The sequence below is a fragment of the Crocodylus porosus genome, unplaced genomic scaffold (assembly GCF_001723895.1).
Source record: "Crocodylus porosus isolate Cpor-Errol unplaced genomic scaffold, CroPor_comp1, whole genome shotgun sequence".
NCBI classification, from domain to species: domain Eukaryota; kingdom Metazoa; phylum Chordata; order Crocodylia; family Crocodylidae; genus Crocodylus; species Crocodylus porosus.
Window position 1 is genome coordinate 66323122 of NW_017728943.1, and position 9095 is coordinate 66332216.

Sequence of the window (9095 nt, forward strand, 5' to 3'; positions counted from 1 at the left end):
AACCAGAAGGAAATCCAGACACAATCCAGGGTCAGGATCTGGGGGTCAGATGCCAAGTACCAATGTGAGGGGCAATCCACATCTGAAAACAGAGCCAGACTAGGGTAAGAAACCAGGAAACAGAACTGTAGGGAAATCTAAAGCCAAAGCCCAGAAATAAGCAAAAAACAAGGGTCAGAAACTGGGAGGCTTGCCACAGCAGAACTGTTGACTGGCCCCAGAGGGTGTTAAATGGCTAGGTGGTGCTCCCAGCTGCCAGCCATGATGCTTGTTGCTCCTAATCTGGGACAGAGTGCTTTAGCTGAGGCTTACTGCAAGTGTAGCTGTTGTGGGACTTGGCTCAGGCTGGCCTGCCTGCTTGGAGTCCTCGACAGCACTGGGCCCAGACTGGGCTGCCTGATCAGCGTCTCTGACAGTTGGTGCTTAGGTAGCTTCAGACACCCAACACTGCTGACATCACATCTGTGCCCTGCTTCCTATACTTACTTCCTATAAAATACAGAATCAAGTTCAAGATTTGGGTCCTTATTTTCAAGGGGCTTCATGATTTGGGACCAGAATATTTAGAAGACTGCCTAAATCTCCAGGATGAAGACCACAAATTGCAACGTACACACACACACACACACACACACACACACACACACACACACACACTTTTGTTGAATTTATAGATATCAATACATTCAACAAAACACTCTTTCAATTTCTTAACCCTGGTAAGAACTTGAATAAACATTTGTCACTTTTCTCAGTGCAGAACTGGAAGTGGCTCTAATATTACAGAGATAAGTATAAAAGCTCACATAAAGTACAACATAGATGCATGGAGTTTCCATTTTACTGCTTCTGTCCTCATCTTAAGAGAGGACTTATGGTAGATTCCATGCAGCAATACACCCAGGTTCCAGAATTGAATTAGTTAGCCCTGTGGCAATGCTAATACTGTTTTGTAGAACCATTCGATTTTTAAAACTAAACAGGGCTAATATTTTTTTCCTCGATAAAGTAAAAAAGTTAAAAAGTCATATTAACTTGAAAACAGAGAGCAATAATAAAAAAGGAGTTAAGGGAAGATGCATATTCAGTTTTCACTCTGAATTATTCAGAACTTAAACTAGCCTATCACCGCACCAGTTTTACCTTTTGTGAGTTTTACCTTTTTAGTTCTTTGCTTCTTCAGGTTTTTGTTCTTTGGCTATTTGCTGCCCATTTCTTGTAACCTTCTTTCCTTTACATGCAGAATGTCAGCCTGTGCCTCAGCTGTTGTACAGACACTGCTGACAATGATAAACAGTACAATAACAGCTGCTCAGTTTGAGATTGCAAGTATCACTCAGGCTGGTTATATCTTCAGTATTCCTCAAACCACAGTTTCAACAGAGTAAAACTCTGGCCAACTTGAGAAGGGACAACACTGCTTTTCAGTAAGCTGGCAGGGGGAGCAGGCTGACTGACAGACAGTATTGATACTCATAGAAGTAGGAATACTTTCAAAAGACATACCATGGTGGTTCAGTCTGCAGTGACTACATTCAAATATCTGAGCCTATTGTAATCCATCAAATGACATACTGAAGAGTTTAACACTCTGCCAGTACAAACATTCACACAGACTTCCAGCCCAGACAGAGGTGTTGTCAATACACTGCATGCAGTGTATATTGGGCAGAAGCAGAAGAGTACAGTAGCTTTACCAGAAAAGACTATTTGTCCCTGTAGTCTAATAACCTTCTTTTGGCCGTGGCCTCCTCCCTGTTGTTTCAATGATGGAGGGGACCAAATAAATGCTAAACAACACTGTCCCCACATGACAGATATGATCCAATGGTTGATAATTAACTTATGAGACCTGCAAATGATCTGCTTAAGTCTTCATACATGATGGCTTGTGTCTTCTGACAAGCTTGGGCCTGCATTTTAACTTACTGTGGATATTTATATGTTATTCACCCAGAATTATGCTAATGTGTCTGAGCCAAACTTTGTTTCCACTTAAGCCAATATCAAAACTACAGCTGGCTTTATTGGGGCAGGATTTGTCTCTTTGTCTGTTAAATTCTTCTGACAGTGAGTTAGACAACAAGTCTTCTCACACAGATTTGCCAATGCAGTCCTAAGCCAGTCCTAAGCATAGGATGGCATTTAAAGTCAATGTTGAAGCGGAATGACACAAAAACTGAGCCTATTACCGCTGACAGCCTCAGAGATTAAGGGAGAGCAGATCAAGCAAGGATTGCAGGAATGACTCCTACACTCTCTATACCACCTACAGTGCTGTAACAATGAAGTTTGGCACCCAGGGCAAAGCCTGCAGCGGCAGCCTGCCCTCGCCCTGTGCATAGATCTGGGGAGCACCACCCCCCATGCTTGCCCAGGAGTGCACGAAGAGGCAGAAGCTACCCTCCTCCTGCCCCTGTGCCCCTTGAAATGAGCTGCTCGCAGCTCTGTCCCGCGCCCAGCCCCTGCTGGGCCACACCTGTTGGCGCCCCTTCACTTCGGCACCCGGGGCAGTTGCCCCACTCGCCTCCCCCTTGCTATGGCACTGACTACCTAGACCAAAAGTATTAGCTCCTCAGTCCACGTGGCAAAACTGGTTCACACAGAATTCTCCACAGGCTTAAATGCTATGGATGGGCTGATTTTCCTGCAGGATCAGGACTTTGTTCACCTTCTTTTCATCCTTCCAGCAGTATTATGATGATCTCTCTCAGGGCCCATGCATACAAACAATTCTGGGCATAGCACTTATTATCATAAACACTCCAAATGAATTCATCAAAAGGTCTACTCACTACCAAAGCAATAAAACCAACGATGTTTGCATTTATTTGGCACTCAGCCAAGTTGTATGTATTTAGCTCTTTTAATCTTTCTTCATAAATCAGTTTTTCTAGCCCCTAATAATTCCTACTGCTCTTTTCTGAACTTCCTTCAATTAATCAGCTACCCCCACCCTGCTACCAAGGTACCCACAGTAATTTTGCAATAACACATGATTAAGAAAAAATAAAAACTATAGATATACAAAGATATAAATCTGCCCTAAGTAGATATTCATATATTAAGTACAAATAGAAAATCTGCAGAACAATAACCCTCATTTATATATTGTAAAGTGTGAAAATCAGACATTTAAGGAGCAGGGAAAGGGAACATTTTTTTAGCCATATTTTACTTGTCACTCTTTGTAGTCTACTTCTAAAGAGAGCAGCAGCCCTAGTCTCTCCATTATGTTTTAGAGGAGAACATCATGTGAGTTAGGGATGTCAAAGATATGGTCAGATCTGTCCAGCAGAGCCTTGTCATTCAGCCTGTGGCACTGTCTGTGGGTCCTGGACTAGACCCACGCACCAGATGCAAGCATGCTTCAGCCCCACCTCTGTGCACTGCATATGGAGCCAATCTGGTGCATGCTACTCACAGTGCACAGGGCTGTAGCTGGTATGTGCTGTATGCAGTGGATGGGGCCAGTCAAGGGCACATGCTGCACATAGTGCATGGGGCTAGCGTGTGAGCAGCACTGTATGCAGCACCTGCACAGGACCTGCCCTGCACACTGTATCTGGTGTATGGCACCAGTCTGTGGGCCAATCTGGCCCACAAAATGGCTCTGTGCCCCTTAGCTAGCTTGTTGGGAGTTTGATGGCCCCGATCTAAAGATCAGAATGGGTTTTTTTGTCACTGAGATCTAGAAATTCGTTTTTTTGGTCCTGGATTCACTGAAAATAATGGACTGACCACCTAAAACAATGTTGTGGGATGGGACAGTCTTAATTCATAACTAAAAAAACTTTAAAAATAAACAAAACCACACATACAAGTAATTAAGAATCAGATATTTTATGATTAAAAAGGAACCTCAGTACTCCAGGCAAACAAAGAAATCCATCTGGCCAGAAAAGTAAATTTGCATAATGATTACTTATGATTTTTCACTTGTCTAGAGCTGGGCTTTACTCATCCTAAATCTCAGATCAATGTAATTTGAGAGGTGGGAAGATGCAGGTCGGAAAGGGACAGGAAAAGCAAAGACAGAGAAAGAGAAAAGTAGGTTCTTTAATTAGAAAAGGTAGAGAACCCCCAAACCCACCTGTTTAAAATCTTTAAGAGACTTGGAATTTCAGAATAAGTTCTACACAGTCCAGTCAACTGTTTGGGGTAAATGTAAGAAAAGCAAGAATATGGGCTTGATTCACAGAACTATTAGAGGAAGAGATTCTTTCTTCCAATGGATGGAGTCATCACTCAAGGTGAGAGATACCCCGGTTCATTTTTCTCTGCTGCCTGAAGAATTTGATATCCTCTATTTATTTTCTAATAGAGTGCCTAAAACTCCCACTTCCATTGTGCCTGTTCACACTATTGCTCTTTCTATAAATTAAAGTGTTCCCTGGAACATTCCACCTCCTACACAAGCACTCTGAAGGATACTCAGTCTTGCTTCTTGTCTCCATGAGAATTTGCATATTTGAGTACAAAAGAACCTTTTTAAACAGGAAAGAGCAACACCACATGCTCAATCCCAAGTGTTTGGAGAGGTGAGGGAGTCCACATCCAAATGCAAAGGATTCGAAATCAAGATCTCATACCCGTTAGGATATTCTGCAGAAAAAGCACCCTGTCTTTCGCGCTGAAGCTGTTCCACTTCATAGTAAAGACCTGAAAAAAAGCAAAAATGTCTCCTTAGCCTTGTGGCTAGTACCTCCTGGGACCTATGACAGTAGGGTCTTAATGAATGTAGAAATAATTAAGTGAAACAGCTTCAACAGCAGGGAGTGGGAATAGCAGATACCACAGAACTCAATACTCAGCCTGATCTGGACAGTCCTCATGGGCAATCATAGTTGTTTATCAAAGTACTTTATTAAACAAAATAAGTTTGGAAGAGCCAGACAGCAAATCCTGTCTTTACTACACAGCAATTCCTTTATCTGCACATGCAGATTACATCAAACCAGAACAGTCTACTGGTGGGCAGGTAGGTCATTAGGAAGGATATCTTGGAAGCGGGCCTTAACATGTAACATGTATGGCCTACTTGCAGCATTCTACTGGGACATACGGTTTGGAGCCTCCCCATGTAGCTGTCACAGTGTGCTAGCTCGTTTTAGGGATTATGGCCAGTGGGAAAGGCCAGGAGACAAAGATTGATAATAAGGATACCAAGTCAAGTAGTGGAAACAAAGTGCCAGGCTGAAGTCAGGTACCAAAGATTCATAGTCAGGACACTAACCCAAAGGTCTGGAGACAAAAATGGAAAACCAATAGATAAGTCAAGGTCAGGAGTCAAAGATCATAAAGGAGGGTGTGAGCAAGAGATGAGGCAAAGCACTAGTTACAAGACTCAAGAGCTCAGTTTATTGTGCAGAAAAGATTAGATACAAAGGTGTTCCCTCTTAGCCTGATACAAAGGAGCTGGAGCCAATCAGGCAACTACACAAAGATGTTGGAACCCAGCTGGGACTGCTAGCTTCTTAATTAGCAGCTAGGCTAATTAAGCAATTAAACAGCTAGGCACATTAGGCAATGTGCAAGGATTACAGCAGAGGTGTGAGTGGTCTGACTATTCAATGAAAGGAGACTGCCACTGCAGGTGGTTTTGCAAATCTAGTCTTGTCTTTTTTCAGACTCCTCAGTGTCTTTTGGCAGTTTGTGAATTCAGAAAATGTGTTCAGCAAAACCTATTTTTATTTAAAATGACTTGAATTCAACTCAAATAGTTTTGGGAGGAGCTATAATCTATTTGTTGCTAAATGTACTAGCCACCAAACAATTTTTTCCAACTCTAGCTGGAATGGCCTCAAGACTGTTTTAATTTGTGCCAGTAGCAGTGCTCCCCAAGGTACTATTTTGCCAACTGAGGAGACTCCCTTTTTTTAAAGCAAATCCTCAGGTGGCTCCTTAAGCCTCTTGATTCTTTTGCACTGTCAGAATGGGACAAAGGAAATAGAGTGTGATTAGGGCCCATATCATTTATCACTTTTCTGGTTTATCTTTCTATAGCACAATAGGGCTTATTTTCATGTTAAGAGGTATTTCTGATGTGAGTGGAGACACATGGAAGCAACTTGACACAAACTGTAAACCTTTATTATTTTGAAGAGGATGCAGTAAATGTTATATTTCCTTTTTTTTTTTTTAGTTGGTTCTCAGAATTAACAGCAAACGGGGAATAATCATTTTGATTTTTCATTCTTTCCCCCGTAGTGGCTGAAGTTAGCCTACACAGCTAAATGCATTTCTAGGGAATACAGTCAATTTACAGTTGAGATAAATCTGGCCCATGATTTGTTTTGCACAGTAGATATGAACATTAGCATGCAATGCACCATGCCTTGTCGGTGGTGTATTTGCATTTGTGGCTTTGCAACCTCTTGAAAGTGTAAGTTTGCTTTACTACTGAAGCTAGTAGAGTAAGCTTCCCACAATCTGCTGTGTTAGCAATTTCCTCTTTCCAATTAAGAAAAAAAAATGTAGTATACAATATGTAGCATGCGTTTAAAAATAGTCAACCAGATATCTGGAAGGTATAAAATACAGAGGTCACTGTATAGACTGACATGAGGTGAAAAGGGGCAAATCATATTGGAGGGATTTCAGGTTCTCTGGCAGTATAAATAACCATAGATCCATTCAAATCAGCAGAACTGTACTAACTTAATTCCACTGACAATCTGGTCCTGAAACTTTAATTATGTTTTACGTTACTGTGTATTTTTTGAAGGATTGAATACTTTGAGCATGCTTTGAAGTGCCTTAGCTAATTTCTGTATTGCTAGTGGGGTTTGAAAAGATGAATGAAACAGTGCTTAAGCTTTCTATAGTGTGAAAATGTGGATTCTGAATTTTTCCTGGGGGTTACTATGCTTGTTGTAGAAACAGTGGAGGCCCTGGTGTAGACAGGGGCAGATTTTTTTAACACACAGTTTCCACCACAGTTGCTGTTGGTGGAAATGCATAAAAGGCAAATAACAGATTTGAATTCTGCAGTGAAGATCCATATCTCTATTACTTAGATTAGGACTGTTTTCTATATATCGCTTTCATACTTTCATAGTTGTTAGGGTCTGGAAGGGACCTTACAGATCATCAGGTCCAGTCCCCCTGCACTTGGGCAGGAAAGACTGTTTTCATAGTATATTAAAAAAACTAGGACCTAAACATTAACTGCCAGGGCAGCCACCTTCACAGTAGCACCAGTGTGGGTTGTCTTGTACTCAAGAGTACAGATCTTTTTATTTGTGTGGCTTTAGAATTAGATGCTTGTGGAGCAGGATCCCCCAGGATTTGAAGGAGACTAGGGGTACTCCCACACAAAGAACTGTCTTCCTTTAGCTATTGCACTCAGACTCCTTCAGGTTAGGTTTACTTAGGGGAAGTAATTTATTACTTCTCCAGCCTCCAAGAAACTTCCCCTGCTGTCTCTAGGGGAAATATGTACGTCCCAGTGACCTTCATGGTTTCACCCAACTGGATGAAGATGCCCGACTCCTCCCAATGAAAGTTTGAGGATCTCCTCCAGAATGGATATGTTGGCAGAATGCCCAGGGCTGGTATACGAGGTTGTTATTACGGTGTCACTTTGATTTCATGAGTAAGAGGGTGACCCTGCTGTTCTTTGCAGCATCTAGCTGGCTAATCAGGAAAGAAGCCCAGTTCAGCTTCCCTGAGCAAAATGATGAGAGACAGGAGGTTAGGTACAATAGCTACTCTAAGAAAACAGCATTTATCACCCATGATAGTTAAATTTGCCACAGCATTTATGGCATAGAGCTCTCTTCCTAAGCAGATATAGCAAGTATCATGGTAAAGTTGAATATTGAGGCACAATAAAGATTGATTAAGAGCTTTCACTGAAGTTATGGACTTAATGACAAAGATGCTTAAATATGGATCTCCAGCTGCCAAGATCCTGGATTTCAGGAACCGAGCAAAGTATTTCAGCCTGCAAGATCTGAATCTGGTACCAGTCAGACACATATGACTGTCTGGAAGGGAGGTACCTTCAAAAAACAAATATTAAAAAATATTACCTAATAGAGGAACAAGAATAACAAAGCTAAGATCTACTGATAGTGATCTCTTGACTATTACAGTGTTTGTTTAGTATTTCTCTGGAGCCTGGTATATTGATTCAGGTTTTTTGAGCTACTGAACATGACACTTTAAATGTGTTGTTGCATTTGCAGCTCAGAATTGATTCTTTTCCTGAAGAAATTCACAAGGTCTGTGGGGGATCAGAGTACTAAAGGGAAGTATAAACTTCCTGCAAAGGAGGTACTGACTAGGAAAATAAATTAAACTGAGAGATTCAGATTTGGAGGATAGCAGGAGTTTAAAATCGATGCCTAATACCTATCCTAAATGCAATAAAGTAAACGTGGGAAGAGGTCTGCCACAGTTTAGCAGCCATTATTGTACAGGCATGGAGAGCTGTTCCCAATAACATAAGAAAGAATTCTATTTTGATGAATATCCTCCTTCCCCGCCACCTCCCCTCCCATACCTACATTTTTTTCTTTATCCCTCCTGGTCTTTCAGAGCTTCTTGTCAACTCTGATGAATTCTGTGTGAAAGGCTCCAGCTCCTATGGTGAAGTGAGATCTGTTAATGGAGAGGTTTTATGCAAGGTGGAACATGTCTCCTTGATGCATGATAGTTGCCATGTCACTAATGTAGGCTTTGAGACTGCAGGTCCAAGTATAATTTGTTCAAATCAAATAAAGTGTATTAGTCTTGCCAGTGCTCACATTGTGCATTGCTTAATATCAAGCAGACAATGTAAGCCGTTCCTCTCAAGTTTCCTAGGATCATAGGAAAGTAGGGCTGGAAGGGACCTCACAAAGTCATCCAGTTCAGGCCACTGCTCAAGCCAGGATCTCCCCTGATTAAGCCATCTCAGCCAAGGGCGCTGCACTTCAAGAGGGATGTCGACAGCATAGAGAGGGTCCAGAGGAGGGCCACTCGTATGATCAGGGGACAACAGGGCAGGTCCTATGAGGACAGGCTGTGGGACCTGAACCTGTTCAGCCTCCAAAAGAGAAGGCTGAGGGGGGATCTTGTGGCCTGTTATAAACTAGTCAGGGGGGATC

General features: G+C 42.0%; 1 long non-coding RNA gene across 1 annotated transcript; it reads right to left on the bottom strand.

Moving 5' to 3' along the window:
- Window positions 1-201: 201 nt before the first annotated feature.
- LOC109319502 lies at window positions 202-1752 on the bottom strand. Its single transcript, XR_002103520.1, has 3 exons — window positions 1698-1752; window positions 1160-1277; window positions 202-277 (listed from the first exon to the last, which is right to left on the bottom strand). It is a non-coding gene; the product is annotated as an uncharacterized LOC109319502 (long non-coding RNA).
- Window positions 1753-9095: the final 7343 nt, after the last annotated feature.